This window comes from Oncorhynchus gorbuscha, unplaced genomic scaffold (genome assembly GCF_021184085.1).
Source record: "Oncorhynchus gorbuscha isolate QuinsamMale2020 ecotype Even-year unplaced genomic scaffold, OgorEven_v1.0 Un_scaffold_1773, whole genome shotgun sequence".
Taxonomy (NCBI): Eukaryota; Metazoa; Chordata; class Actinopteri; order Salmoniformes; family Salmonidae; genus Oncorhynchus; species Oncorhynchus gorbuscha.
In genome coordinates this window covers 1-16,566 of record NW_025746458.1, presented here as the reverse complement: position 1 = coordinate 16,566, position 16,566 = coordinate 1, and positions in this window count along the sequence as shown.

Below are 16,566 nucleotides of genomic sequence, written 5' to 3'. Positions count from 1 at the left end.
TGATTGCTAATATCCACATCATTTTGAAATCAATAGATTCCCAGGGTCAAACATTTAGGTTTCTACATTGTGAATTCTCTAGAATGGGATTGCTATATAATTTTAAAACTTCCCACATTGTGACATCATTTCATTTATCATGAAACAAGTCCTTCATGTATTCTCTGGTGATGTTTTCAGGATCTTTTATCATTAAAACTCTTTCCCACATTGATCACAGATATAAGGTTTTTCTCCAGTGTGAATTCTCTGGTGTGTTTTCAGGCTGTTTGTGTTATTACAACTCTTCCCACATTGAAAACAGCTATAAGGTTTTTCCCCGTGTGAATTCTCTGGTGCACTTTCAGTGAATCTGATCTTGAGTAACTCTTTCCACAGTCAAAGCAGTGATGAGGTTTCTCTCCTGTGTGTATTCTCTGGTGTGTAGTCAGATGGCTAGACGAAGAAAACCTCTTCCCACATTGATCACAGCTATGAGGTTTCTCTGCTGTAGTATGTATTCTCTGGTGTGTTTTCAGATTACTTGTACGTGTAAAACTCTTCCCACATTGATCACAGCTATAAGGTTTCTCTCCTGTGTGGATTCTCAAATGTTTTTTAAGGTCTGCTGAAGAGGTGAATCTCTTCCCACAGTCAGAGCAGCAGTGAGAATTGTCTCCTGTGTGAATTCTCTGGTGAAGTTGTAGTGAATCAGATCTTGAGTAACTCTTCCCACAGTCAGAGCAGTGGTGAGTTCTCTTCCCTGTGAGTCTCTGCCGGTGTTTTATCAGACGTTCTGATGTGGAGAGACTCTTCTCTGCTTCGTCTGCATCATGAGGTTGTTGAGGCTCCCCAGAGGATCCACTATAGTCCCGTCTCTCTCCTGTGTGAACGACAAAGTCAGACAGATGGTTAAAGGCTCACAACAGTAGAAGTCAACTGTTTCTTTTTGCAAAGAAAAGGTGATGCCTATGATGTTGTGCAACAATTTACGTCTATGCCCTGGCCCCCCCAATGGTGGAACAAACTCCCTCACGACGCCAGGACAGCGGAGTCAATCACCACCTTCCGGAGACACCTGAAACCCCACCTCTTTAAGGAATACCTAGGATAGGTTAAGTAATCCCTCTCACCCCACCCCCCCTAAGTTTTAGATGCACTATTGTTAAGTGACTGTCCCACTGGATGTCATAAGGTGAATGCACCAATTTGTAAGTCGCTCTGGATAAGAGCGTCTGCTAAATGACTTAAATGTAAATGTAAATGTAAACGCTTTGATAGACTTATTTGACAATTGTCTTAAAATTTGTATTTATTTTTTTATTTCACCTTTATTTAACCAGGTAGGCAAGTTGAGAACAAGTTCTCATTTACAATTGCGACCTGGCCAAGATAAAGCAAAGCAATTTGACAGATACAATGACACAGAGTTACACATGGAGTAAAACAAACATACAGTCAATAATACAGTATAAACAAGTCTATATACAATGTGAGCAAATGAGGTGAGAAGGGAGGTAAAGGCAAAAAAGGCCATGGTGGCAGAGTAAATACAATATAGCAAGTAAAACCCTGGAATGGTAGTTTTGCAATGTGCAAAGTAGAAATAAAAATAATGGGGTGCAAAGGAGCAAAATAAATTAATTAATTAAATACAGTTGGGAAAGAGGCAGTTGTTTGGGCTAAATTATAGGTGGGCTATGTACAGGTGCAGTAATCTGTGAGCTGCTCTGACAGTTGGTGCTTAAAGCTAGTGAGGGAGATAAGTGTTTCCAGTTTCGGAGATTTTTGTAGTTCGTTCCAGTCATTGGCAGCAGAGAACTGGAAGGAAAGGCGGCCAAAGGAGGAATGACAGTCAGTGATCAACAACGGTCGTATTTAGTCTTATGTTTTTTTTACTCTTGTAGTAAAATGGATGATTCTAGAATATCAGGAACCTTTCTGTGTTTGCTAAAATTGCACGAGGGCAATGTGCTTGCAGAAAGTCGTCGCTGCTTAATACAGAAACTTAAAGGAGTAAATCTGCATGGGGCAACTGCTTTATACTAAAAAACACTTCAACCAGTAAAATGCTATTTCTTTAGAACTATAAACCTGGTAAATCTAGACTGTTGAAGCAAATCTGCAACAACTGGTTTATACTTTTTTTAAAACACTTCAACTTCAACCTGTAAAATGCTCTTTGGCTTTGCTACGAGCTTGTCAAGGAGCATAAGTTATTACAGTTGCTGAAACTCTAAGCAGACTTTTAGTCAGCAATATAGGCCCCTCCCTGCTAATGAGGAAACTGCAAGTTATGAATATAATATGAATAATAATATAATAATAATAATAATATAATATGAATATAAGAATATAATATGAATAATAATAATATATAATATAATATGAATATAATATAGAATATAATATGAATATAATAATATATAATATAATATGAATAATAATATATAATATAATATGAATATAAGAATATAATATGAATAATAATAATATATAATATAATATGAATAATAATATATAATATAATATGAATATAAGAATATAATATGAATAATAATAATATATAATATAATATGAATAATAATATATAATATAATATGAATATAAGAATATAATATAATATGAATAATATGAATAATAATATAATATAATATGAATAAATATGAATATAAGATATAATATAATATGAATAATAATATATAATATAATATGAATAAATATGAATAATAATATATATATAATATGAATATAATATGAATAATAATATATAATATAATATGAATATAATATGAATATAAGAATATAATATGAATAATAATAATATATAATATAATATGAATATAATATGAATAATAATATATAATATAATATGAATATAATATGAATAATAATATATAATATAATATGAATATAATATGAATATAAGAATATAATATGAATAATAATAATATAATATGAATATAATATGAATATAATATGAATATAATATGAATAATAATAATATATAATATAATATGAATAATAATAATATATAATATAATATGAATATAATATGAATAATAATAATATATAATATAATATGAATATAATATGAATAATAATATAATAATAATATAATAATAATATAATATGAATATAATAATATAATAATAATATAATATATAATATAATATAATAATATAATAATATAATATAATATGAATATAATAATAAATAATAATATAATAATAATATAATAATAATATAATATGAATATAATAATATATAATAATAATATGAATATAATAATATAATAATATAATATGAATATAATAATAAAATAATATAATAATAAAATAATATAATATAATATAATATATATAATATAATATAATAATAATATGAATATAATAATATAATAATATAATATGAATATAATAATAAAATAATATAATAATAAAATAATATAATATGAATATAATAATATAATATAATATAATAATATAATATAATAATATAATAATATAATATGAATATAATAATATAATAATATAATATAAATATAATAATATAATATAATATATATAATAAAATAATATAATATGAATATAATAATATAATATATAATATAATATAATAATAATATAATAATATATTATAAATATAATAATAATAATATAATATAATAATAATATAATAATAATAAATATAATAATATAATATGAATATAATAATAATATAATAATAATAATAATAATAATATAATAATAATAATATAATAATATAATAATATAATATTAATATAATAATAATATAATAATATAATAATATAATAATAATATATATAATAATAATAATATAATATAAATATAATAATATAATAATAATATAATAATAATAATAATATAATAATAAATAATAATAATAATATAATAATAATATAATATGAATATAATAATAATATAATACTAATAATAATAATATAAAAATATAATAATAATATTATAATAATATAATAATATAATATGAATATAATAATAATATAATAATATAATAATATAATAATAATATAAAAATATAATAATAATATTATAATAATATAATATGAATATAATAATAATATAAAAATATAATAATAATATTATAATAATATAATAATATAATATGAATATAATAATAATATAATAATATAATAATATAATAAGCTCTGTGTGGAGCAAAAAGGTGAGTGAAGATTTTATACTGAACAGAAACTATAAACTATAAACTATACACTATAAACTATAAACTATACACTATAAACTATAAACTATAAACTATACACTATAAACTATACACTATACACTATAAACTATAAACTATACACTATAAACTATACACTATAAACTATAAACTATACACTAGAAACTATAAACTATACACTAGAAACTATAAACTATACACTAGAAACTATAAACTATAAACTATAAACTATACACTAGAAACTATACACTATAAACTATACACTATAAACTATAAACTATACACTAGAAACTATAAACTATACACTAGAAACTAAAACTATAAACTATAAACTATACACTATACACTAGAAACTATAAACGCAATATGCAACAATTTCAAAGATTTTAGTGAGGTACAGTTTATATAAGGAAAATCAGTCCATTTCTATAAATTCATTAGGCCCTAATCTATGGATTTCACATGACTGGGAATACAGATATGCATCTGTTGGTCACAGATAACATGTATAAAAAGGTAGTGGATCAGAAAAGCAGCCAGTATCTGGTGGGACCATTTGCCTCATGCAGCACAACACATCTCCTTCACATAGAGTTGATCAGGCTGTTGATTGTGGCCTGTGAAATGTTGTCCCACTCCTCCTCAATGGCTGTGTGAATTTGCTGGATAATGGTGCGGACTAGAACACGATGTGTTAGGGAATAATCAGAATTTGTTGGTAAACATAGGTAAGATGTTTTATATTCATCATATGATTATAAGTTATTTCTCATTAGAATGGTATTTTTGTAGAATACTGTGGCGGGGTTGCAGTTATCTGTTCTATGTCAAGACTAAGTTGCATGGGCCGCAGAGAGGGAGAGGTCAAAGTGTCATCAAGCGTGTATCTCTTGGCTCCACAATGTCTGTGTGCCAGTCAGTGTGTCTCTGTGATCTTGTCAAGATAGGATGGATTTGATATATGCCTTTTGATATGGAGGATTGGTTTATGGTTCTGGGGTTTGAGAAAGGAGACAAAGCTGAACAATGATTTATGCCGATGCTGTCTTATCCTGTGTATCTTTGCTATAAAGGATCCCATTTGCCATTGTGTTGGGACTCTCAACTTTTCATTAGAGATACTGAACTGTTGAAAGTCAAAATGCTATTGCAATGTGGAAGGGGCTCTCAGAGAATTCATTGAGAGACACTGAATTACCTGAGAGTCACAGGGTTGTGATTGAGCTCATATAATTAAAGATGGACTTTGATAACTAACTCTGACTTGTGTGTGGTTTGCGCTCATGATTTGGTATATAGAGGAAATTTCCATGACAGATGTCGTACACGAACCAGAGCATCCCAAACATGCTCAATGGGTGACATGTCTGGTAAGTATGCTAGGCCATGGAAGAACTGGGACATTTTCCGCTTCCAGGAATAGTGGTGATGGCAACGGATGAATGGCACGACTAAGGGCCTCAGGATCTCGTCTCGGTATCTCTGTGCATTCAAACTGCCATCAATAAAATGCAATTGTGTTCATTTTCCGTAGCTTATGCCTGCCCATACTGTAACCCCACAGCCACCATAGGGCACTCTGAGTCACAACGTTGACATCAGCAAACCGCTTACTCACACGATGTCATACACAAGGTCTGCAGTGTGAGGCCGGTTGGACGTACTGACAAATTATTTATTTTTTTAAACATTGAAGGCGGCTTACGGTAGAGAAATTAACATTCAATTATCTGGCAACAGCACAGGTGGACATTCCTGTAGTCAGCATGCCAATTGCATGCTCCTCAAAACTTCAGACATCTGTGGCATTGTGTTGTGTGACAAAATGGCACATTTTAGAGTGGCCATTTATTGTCCCCAGCACAAGGTGCACCTGTGTAATGATCATGTTGTTTAATCAGCTTTTTTGATAAGCCACACCTGGATGGATTATCTTTGCCAAGGAGAAATGCTCACTAACAGGAATGTAAACTAGGAAAGTCAGTTAAGAACAACTTTGAAAGCAATGTCCTTGGTCCTCTCTTTGTTTAGCGAACCATCTTCTGGGCCCTGGTCTCTGTTCCTAGGCAATTTCCTCTTATCTGATTGGGTCATGGTTTCTAAATTAGCATACACACCGTTTTCATGGCCTAAACTTTGAAAACAGTGGAACCTTGTTCAGGGGCAGAACAACAGATGTTTACCTTGTTCGCTCAGGGGATTCGATCTAGCAACCTTTCGGTTACTGGCCCAATGCTCTAACCACTAGGCTACCTGACGCTTATAAGTGCATTTAACACTCTACTTTCTGATTATACTTGTAAGGCTCATTTAAATGTCCTGCTTAATCTAGTGTTTGCGTCGCAAATCAACTGCTTTATCTTTTTTTTTTTTTTTTTTACTATTCAACCAGTAAAATTATCGTTGGCTTTTGCTACCAAGCCTGTCAATGAGTGTTAGCATTCAAGCTAACAAATGTTGCATCCAAAATACGGATTTTGCAACTATCACAACCCAAATATCTTTGCGACTGTTCAAGCAACAATCAAAACAACAATTGTAAGCCTATGAAAACCCCAAAAAAGTGTTTTTGTTTAGAAGTAATAACCTGGTAAATCTAGACTGTTGAATGGTCCCAGATGGTGAACAGTTTATTTAGTAATAACCTGGTAAATCTAGACTGTTGAATGGTCCCAGATGGTGAACAGTTTATTTAGTAATAACCTGGTAAATCTAGACTGTTGAATGGTGAACAGTTTAATAACCCAGATGGTGAACAGTTTATTTAGTAATAACCTGGTAAATCTAGACTGTTGAATGGTCCCAGATGGTGAACAGTTTATTTAGTAATAACCTGGTAAATCTAGACTGTTGAATGGTCCCAGATGGTGAACAGTTTATTTAGTAATAACCTGGTAAATCTAGACTGTTGAATGGTCCCAGATGGTGAACAGTTTATTTAGTAATAACCTGGTAAATCTAGACTGTTGAATGTCCCAGATGGTGAACAGTTTATTTAGTAATAACCTGGTAAATCTAGACTGTTGAATGGTCCCAGATGGTGAACAGTTTATTTAGTAATAACCTGGTAAATCTAGACTGTTGAATGGTCCCAGATGGTGAACAGTTTATTTAGTAATAACCTGGTAAATCTAGACTGTTGAATGGTCCCAGATGGTGAACAGTTTATTTAGTAATAACCTGGTAAATCTAGACTGTTGAATGGTCCCAGATGGTGAACAGTTTATTTAGTAATAACCTGGTAAATCTAGACTGTTGAATGGTCCCAGATGGTGAACAGTTTATTTAGTAATAACCTGGTAAATCTAGACTGTTGAATGGTCCCAGATGGTGAACAGTTTATTTAGTAATAACCTGGTAAATCTAGACTGTTGAATGGTCCCAGATGGTGAACATTTAGTAATAACCTGGTTTAGACTTTGAATGGTCCCAATGGTGAACAGTTTATTTAGTAATAACCTGGTAAATCTAGACTGTTGAATGGTCCCAGATGGTGAACAGTTTATTTAGTAATAACCTGGTAAATCTAGACTGTTGAATGGTCCCAGATGGTGAACAGTTTATTTAGTAATAACTGTTGAATGGTCCCAGATGGTAAAGTTTATTTAGTAATAACCTAAATCTAGACTGTTGAATGGTCAGTTTATTTAGTAATAACAGATGGTGAACAGTTTATTTAGTAATAACCTGGTAAATCTAGACTGTTGAATGGTCCCAGATGGTGAACAGTTTATTTAGTAATAACCTGGTAAATCTAGACTGTTGAATGGTCCCAGATGATGAATAACCTGGTAAATCTAGTTTATTTTGGTGAACCCCTAGACTGGAATGGTCATTCTATTTAGTAATAACTTGTTTATGACGTGACTAGGACGAGTCACCAGGTTGCCATGGGTTACATGGGGTGTTTTGGTTTCACTCTGGGTTGAGTAAACAAACGGAGAGGAGACAAAGTCTCTCCTATTTCAGTGGCTGATAATACAGGGGGCGATCCAGGATTGGTCCATTTTAGTTTTAAACTAATACTATACTCTATAGGAGTCATTATATTAATAAAGAGGACAATGTGGGACATTGGGATCACATTTCTAAATGACTGGAAAAACATTTCATGCAGTTCCACATGTGAACTTACAGGGACAAATGGTATACTCTCCACCCGGCACAGCCAGAAGAGGACTGGCCACCCCTCATAGCCTGGTTCCTCTCTAGGTTTATAATCTCCATCCGGCACAGCCAGAAGAGGACTGGCCAATCAGATGAAGGGGAAGTGACAGGTTAACCGCCTAGAGCTGAAAACGAACTAGAATAATACAAACCCCACCATTTACAAGGCCCTCATTGTAAATAAGAAAAGTTCTTAACTGACTTTTAAATAAATATATAAAAAAATGTGCCTGTTTAAACTGCAGTGAAAAGTGATAGAGATCAGGGTTTGTCAGACCATGAGGCATCCTGAAAATCAGTCATCTCACAAAAACATCTGAACAGTTTTTAGCTACACAATAATATGATCCCGCTGTAGAAAGGTTAAGTCTCTCACCAACAAGTACATGTGGACACACAGTCTGAAGGTAAAAGGTTAAATAAACACATAAAACATGTCAACCGACCAAGGCTCAATAAAACATGTCAACTGACCAAGTCTCAATAAAACATGTCAACCGACCAAGTCTCAATAAAACATGTCAACCGACCAAGTCTCAATAAAACATGTCAACCGACCAAGTCTCAATAAAACATGTCAACCGACCAAGGCTCAATAAAACATGTCAACCGACCAAGGCTCAATAAAACATGTCAACCGACCAAGGCTCAACAAAACATGTCAACCGACCAAGTCTCAATAAAACATGTCAACCGACCAAGTCTCAATAAAACATGTCAACCGACCAAGGCTCAATAAAACATGTCAACCGACCAAGGCTCAATAAAACATGTCAACTGACCAAGTCTCAATAAAACATGTCAACCGACCAAGGCTCAATAAAACATGTCAACCGACCAAGGCTCAATAAAACATGTCAACCGACCAAGGCTCAATAAAACATGTCAACCGACCAAGGCTCAACAAAACATGTCAACCGACCAAGTCTCAATAAAACATGTCAACCGACCAAGGCTCAATAAAACATGTCAACCGACCAAGGCTCAATAAAACATGTCAACCGACCAAGGCTCAATAAAACATGTCAACCGACCAAGTCTCAATAAAACATGTCAACCGACCAAGTCTCAATAAAACATGTCAACCGACCAAGGCTCAGGGCTGACATTTTGTTGCTGATTAAATCCCACATCAATCAATCTGCAGTTTGAAACAATAACAAAGCTGTCACTGTTTTGGTAATAAGATGATGGATGGAGAAATGTAACTACTCTCAAATTCATAGACAGAAGCTTTTATAGCTTTTATAACCTCGTCACGATGTTCAGGCATTATAAGGTGTTGACTTGACAGTCGCTCAAATTCATAGACAGACCTATGGATGCAAGGACTGATCATCCATGATATCAACATTATAGTTTTAACCATGTTGAGGCTATACAGTGTTGGTTTACATTGTTTCTAAACATTGGAGTAAAAAAAAGCTTATTTGGTGATCTGATGGGGTACAACAGTTGAACTAAGCTCATGAGGCATGTGTTATATTCTTCAAGAATCAATGCCTATAAATACATTTAAAAGTCCAAATATGGATGTAGCAATTGTAGATTTACTCATTTATAGCCACACATCAGTCCAACAACTGCAGAGTTTGTGCCTCTGTTTTTAAGACAGTACTTACTAGTGTTAATCAGGGCCCGGTTTTCCAAAAGCATCTTATGACTAAGTTCATCATTAGAACTATTGGATGCCTTATTAAGATGGCTTTGGGAAACCGGGCCCAGATATCCAGTTTCCTCCTCTTCCTCCTCCTTTTTCAGTGTGACAGCCATCTCCTCCTCCTCCTCTTTCACTCCAAAAACTGTATCCTCCTCTTCTTTCACTGTAACATCCTTCTCCTCTTCATCCTCCTCTTTGACGAGAGCTTCTTTCTCCGTCCAGCAGACCTCCTCTTCTTTATCAGGAGGAGAGTAGCTTAGTGAACTCATGGTCAGAGATGTTAGCTAGCTAGGCTAATGCTAACTTAACCAGCCAGCTAGCTGACTAATAACAACGTAAATGTGACAGTAAATGGTATAACTAACGTTAGACGACAGAAATGTGTTCACAACACAGTGGCTAATATACCACAAAGCGTCTAAAGAGTTTTATTGGTTCGTCTATTTTGTCTATCAAGCTACGGAGGTGTCTGACTAACTGTTGCTGCTGATGAAAGAAGCGTTCCGTCCACTACATTATACGTCACACCAGCAGCATCGCCTTAAATTCCCAGACCGCCATCTGCTGACTGGAGGGGGTAACGCAGATGAGTAAAATGTATGTTTAATTTTCAGACAAGTTACAAGTACAACTGAATGCATTCAACTGAAATATGTTTTCCGCATTTAACCCTGAATCAAAGAGGTCGGGGGGTAGGAATCACAACACCGTGTGGCTAAAGACTTAGTAACTTCACTGTAGTCACGATCTGGTTAACTATAAGTACAAACTGTTATTTTTGCGTTATTACACATTTATGAACTTATTTCCGGATATCGTCCCGCAATGCATTATTTCTCAAGTTCACCTGGTTAAATAAAGGTGAAATACGTTTTTTAAAAATAAACTAAAATATGAATCTTGTCTGTGCGAGTTCATACGCTCGAAGAGACGCTGTTTAAAGCTGGAAGGGCCAAGATGGCTGCGCACCATAATTGTATTTATTTATTATTAAAGTCGTTTGCAGTCATTCCTATCATTGGTTTTATCTGCTGAATATCTGCTGAATATATGAAGCACTTGTCTTGTCTGTGACTGGAATGATAAATGGATCATTTATTTCCGTGTTCCGAAGTCGTGTTTGTGTACAGATGCTGCGTGGTGAAGAGAAAAGGCAACGTTCTATTGCCCAAGCAATTAAAGACAAGAGAGACAAAGAACGTGCTTATTAAAGACAACTGCTGTGCTATGCATCACATCTCACACTTTCGACAACTGTTGAAAATTATATGCATCACCTCACACTTTCGACAACTGTTGAAGATTATATGCATCAAACCTCACACTTTCGACAACTGTTGAAGATTATATGCATCAAATCTCACACTTTCGACAAGATGATTGAAGATGATGAATTCCCCTGAATTACAATTACTGCTAGGGTCCTCAGGCTCGGTGGTCGGGCCTGTAGGCTGGTCGGTGAGTTTGGTATCGCTCTCGACATGGTGTTCCTCGGTTTTTGCCCAGCCATTTCTCGGTTATCCATGCTGACCAAAGCTTATCCAACTAGCTTCCAAAACATATCGAAGCTAGTAGCTACTAGCTAGTCTATTGTTAGCTGTAGCTGTCTGAAAACCTTTTCCCCTTTCTGTGAGAAAAAAACCCTCCCTGGGATCCAATGAGCTTCCTAAACAAGATAATGAGTGCGGTACCCTATGGACATTGCATGGCTAGGTGCCCAATCAGAATGCATTTTGGGATTTCAAGTACTAAAATATGACATTATTACATCCCCCTACCTCACCGCTCCTTAGATTATGAGTTCTCACCTGGCATATAACATCTCCGTCCTGGTCTGCTCTACTGACGGGACCGCCAGCGCTACATTGACAGAAGCAGACAGGGTTATTCACATTACATCTGTTGTGTTTATGGGAAACAAAACTGGGGGGAGGAGGGGGCACAAATACAAAATCTATCTGGGAATCCATGCCACCCCCTAGAGCCCCAGACTCAGACTAATGAAGCGAAAGAACACAGGTTGAAAAGGAGTTTGATTGATACTGTCTGGTGTGTACAGGTGGGTGGGGGACATTTAATTTAATGTAGTTTTAATGAAATCACATCTAAATCACAGGGTAGCCTAGCGTTGGACTAGTAACCGGAAGGTTGCGGTTCAAACCCCGAGCTGACAAGGTACAAATCTGTCGTTCTGCCCCTGAACAGGCAGTTAACCCACTGTTCCTAGGCTGTCATTGAAAATAAGAATGTGTTCTTAACTGACTTGCCTGGTTAAATAAAGGTACAATAAAAAAACATTTATTCAACATAAGGTGTGCCCAGTGGGAAGAGTGAACTCTGTATTTTTGGAGGTTCGCTGCATGACTGTCTGTTTATGTCACAAGAGGAGCTATTTTGGCACCTTTTGGGTGGAATACAGTCACTGTTACTGAGGTGAAGGATTAAGTTGAAGTCTTAGTGGAAGGAAACTATCAGGGTTACTGAGGTGAAGGATTAAGTTGAAGGAAACTATCAGGGTTACTGAGGTGAAGGATTAAGTTGAAGCCTTAGTGGAAGGAAACTCCATCAGGGTAACTGAGGTGAAGGATTAAGTTGAAGCCTTAGTGAAAGGAAACTATCAGGGTTACTGAGGTGAAGGATTAAGTTGAAGGAAACTATCAGGGTTACTGAGGTGAAGGATTAAGTTGAAGCCTTAGTGGAAGGAAACTATCAGGGTTACTGAGGTGAAGGATTAAGTTGAAGCCTTAGTGGAAGGAAACTATCAGGGTTACTGAGGTGAAGGATTAAGTTGAAGGAAACTATCAGGGTTACTGAGGTGAAGGATTAAGTTGAAGCCTTAGTGGAAGGAAACTATCAGGGTTACTGAGGTGAAGCCTTATAGTAGAAGGAAACTATCAGGGTTACTGAGGTGAAGGATTAGTAGAAGGAAACTATCAGGGTTACTGAGGTGAAGGATTAGTAGAAGGAAACTATCAGGGTTACTGAGGTGAAGCCTTATAGTAGAAGGAAACTATCAGGGTTACTGAGGTGAAGCCTTATAGTAGAAGGAAACTATCAGGGTTACTGAGGTGAAGGATTAGTAGAAGGAAACTATCAGGGTTACTGAGGTGAAAGGATTAGTAGAAGGAAACTATCAGGGTTACTGAGGTGAAGGATTAAGTTGAAGCCTTAGTGGAAGGAAACTATCAGGGTTACTGAGGTGAAGGATTAAGTTGAAGCCTTAGTAGAAGGAAACTCCATCAGGGTTACTGAGGTGAAGGATTAAGTTGAAGCCTTAGTGGAAGGAAACTCCATCAGGGTTACTGAGGTGAAGGATCAAGATGAAGCCTTAGTAGAAGGAAACTCCATCAGGGTTACTGAGGTGAAGGATTAAGTTGAAGCCTTAGTAGAAGGAAACTCCATCAGGGTTACTGATTCATTCCAACCAATCAGGGCTCTTGGACACACTCCGGGCTCGGCACACTTTAAGTTAGAGCGTGTTTTGCCATCTAGTGTTTGATGCTGATGGACCATTCGCATGCTGTTTCCTTACTAAAGTGTTGTGTGTATAATATAAAACCAACACACAGCTGCTTCCATTGAAGCAGTTCTTACCGTTAATTTCTTAACAGAAGCAACAATTGATCAGAACAATTTTACAAATACTTCCAGTGCTGCTTCTGGATTCACTTCCTGATTACACATCAGACCAACACACATGTTGAACTGGATTCACTTCCTGATTACACATCAGACCAACACACATGTTGAACTGGATTCACTTCCTGATTACACATCAGACCAACACACATGTTGAACTGGATTCACTTCCTGATTACACATCAGACCAACACACATGTTGAACTTCCACTTCCTGATTACACATCAGACCAACACACATGTTGAACTGGATTCACTTCCTGATTACACATCAGACCAACACACATGTTGAACTGGATTCACTTCCTGATTACACATCAGACCAACACACATGTTGAACTTCCACTTCCTGATTACACATCAGACCAACACACATGTTGAACTGGATTCACTTCCTGATTACACATCAGACCAACACACATGTTGAACTGGATTCACTTCCTGATTACACATCAGACCAACACACATGTTGAACTGGATTCACTTCCTGATTACACATCAGACCAACACACATGTTTAACTGGATTCACTTCCTGATTACACATCAGACCAACACACATGTTTAACTTCCACTTCCTGATTACACATCAGACCAACACACATGTTGAACTGGATTCACTTCCTGATTACACATCAGACCAACACACATGTTTAACTTCCACTTCCTGATTACACATCAGACCAACACACATGTTTAACTTCCACTTCCTGATTACACATCAGACCAACACACATGTTGAACTGGATTCACTTCCTGATTACACATCAGACCAACACACATGTTTTATATCTTCAACAACAACAACAAGTCCTGAGAAAACATTTTGTAAGATCTCTTATAAATTATTTTATTACCACAATGTTATGGTCACTACGGCCAATGGGAACTTATATTGCTGTGGAGCAAAGCTAAAATAGCGAGCTGGTAAATTAGTCTTTTCCCCCATTGGCAAGACTGCTAATACATCCTCCCATCACACGAAGGCTCAAAATGCTTCTAGTTGCTCCTGTTTTAATCCCTGGTCATTACTATGTGGGGCGGCAGGGTAGCCTAGTGGTTGGAGAGTTGGACTAGTAACCGGAAGGTTGCAAGTTCAAACCCCCGAGCTGACAAGGTACAAATCTGTCGTTCTGCCCCTGAACAGTCGTTCTGCCCCTGAACAGGCAGTTAACCCACTGTTCCTAGACCAGTTAACCCACTGTTCCTAGACCAGTTAACCCACTGTTCCTAGACCAGTTAACCCACTGTTTCTAGACCAGTTAACCCACTGTTTCTAGACCTGTTAACCCACTGTTTCTAGACCAGTTAACCCACTGTTTCTAGACCAGTTAACCCACTGTTCCTAGACCAGTTAACCCACTGTTCCTAGACCAGTTAACCCACTGTTCCTAGACCAGTTAACCCACTGTTCCTAGACCAGTTAACCAACTGTTCCCAGACCAGTTAACCCTCTGTTCCTAGACCAGTTAACCCACTGTTCCTAGGCCAGTTAAACCACTGTTCCTAGACCAGTTAACCCACTGTTCCTAGACCAGTTAACCCACTGTTCCTAGACCAGTTAACTGTTCCTAGACCAGTTAACCCACTGTTCCTAGACCAGTTAAACCACTGTTCCTAGACCAGTTAACCCACTGTTCCTAGACCAGTTAACCCACTGTTCCCAGACCAGTTAACCCTCTGTTCCTAGACCAGTTAACCCACTGTTCCTAGGCCAGTTAAACCACTGTTCCTAGACCAGTTAACCCACTGTTCCTAGACCAGTTAACCCACTGTTCCTAGACCAGTTAACCCACTGTTCCTAGACCAGTTAACTGTTCCTAGACCAGTTAACCCACTGTTCCTAGACCAGTTAACCCACTGTTCCTAGACCAGTTAACCCACTGTTCCTAGACCAGTTAAACCACTGTTCCTAGATCAGTTAAACCACTGTTCCTAGACCAGTTAACCCACTGTTCCTAGACCAGTTAACCCACTGTTCCTAGACCAGTTAACCCACTGTTCCTAGACCAGTTAACCCACTGTTCCTAGACCAGTTAACCCACTGTTCCTAGACCAGTTAACCCACTGTTCCTAGACCAGTTAACCCACTGTTCCTAGACCAGTTAACCCACTGTTCCTAGACCAGTTAACCCACTGTTCCTAGACCAGTTAACCCACTGTTCCTAGGCCAGTTAACCCACTGTTCCTAGGCAGGTAACCCACTGTTCCTAGACCAGTTAACCCACTGTTCCCAGACCAGTTAACCCTCTGTTCCTAGACCAGTTAACCCACTGTTCCTAGGCCAGTTAAACCACTGTTCCTAGACCAGTTAACCCACTGTTCCTAGACCAGTTAACCCACTGTTCCTAGACCAGTTAACCCACTGTTCCTAGACCAGTTAACCCACTGTTCCTAGACCAGTTAACCCACTGTTCCTAGACCAGTTAACCCACTGTTCCCAGACCAGTTAACCCACTGTTCCCAGACCAGTTAACCCACTGTTCCTAGACCAGTTAACCCACTGTTCCTAGACCAGTTAACCCACTGTTCCTAGACCAGTTAACCCACTGTTCCTAGACCAGTTAACCCACTGTTCCCAGACCAGTTAACCCACTGTTCCTAGACCAGTTAACCCACTGTTCCTAGACCAGTTAACCCACTGTTCCTAGACCAGTTAACCCACTGTTCCTAGACCAGTTAACCCACTGTTCCTAGACCAGTTAACCCACTGTTCCTAGACCAGTTAACCCTCTGTTCCTAGACCAGTTAACCCACTGTTCCTAGACCAGTTAACCCACTGTTCCCAGGCCGTCATTGAACTGTAGTTAAATAAATCAAATACAAATGTGTCAGTTTTGTTTGTCGTTGTCAGAAAGCTCCATCGCAGACTTTTTCTTGACGAGGAAGTGTGTGGGCG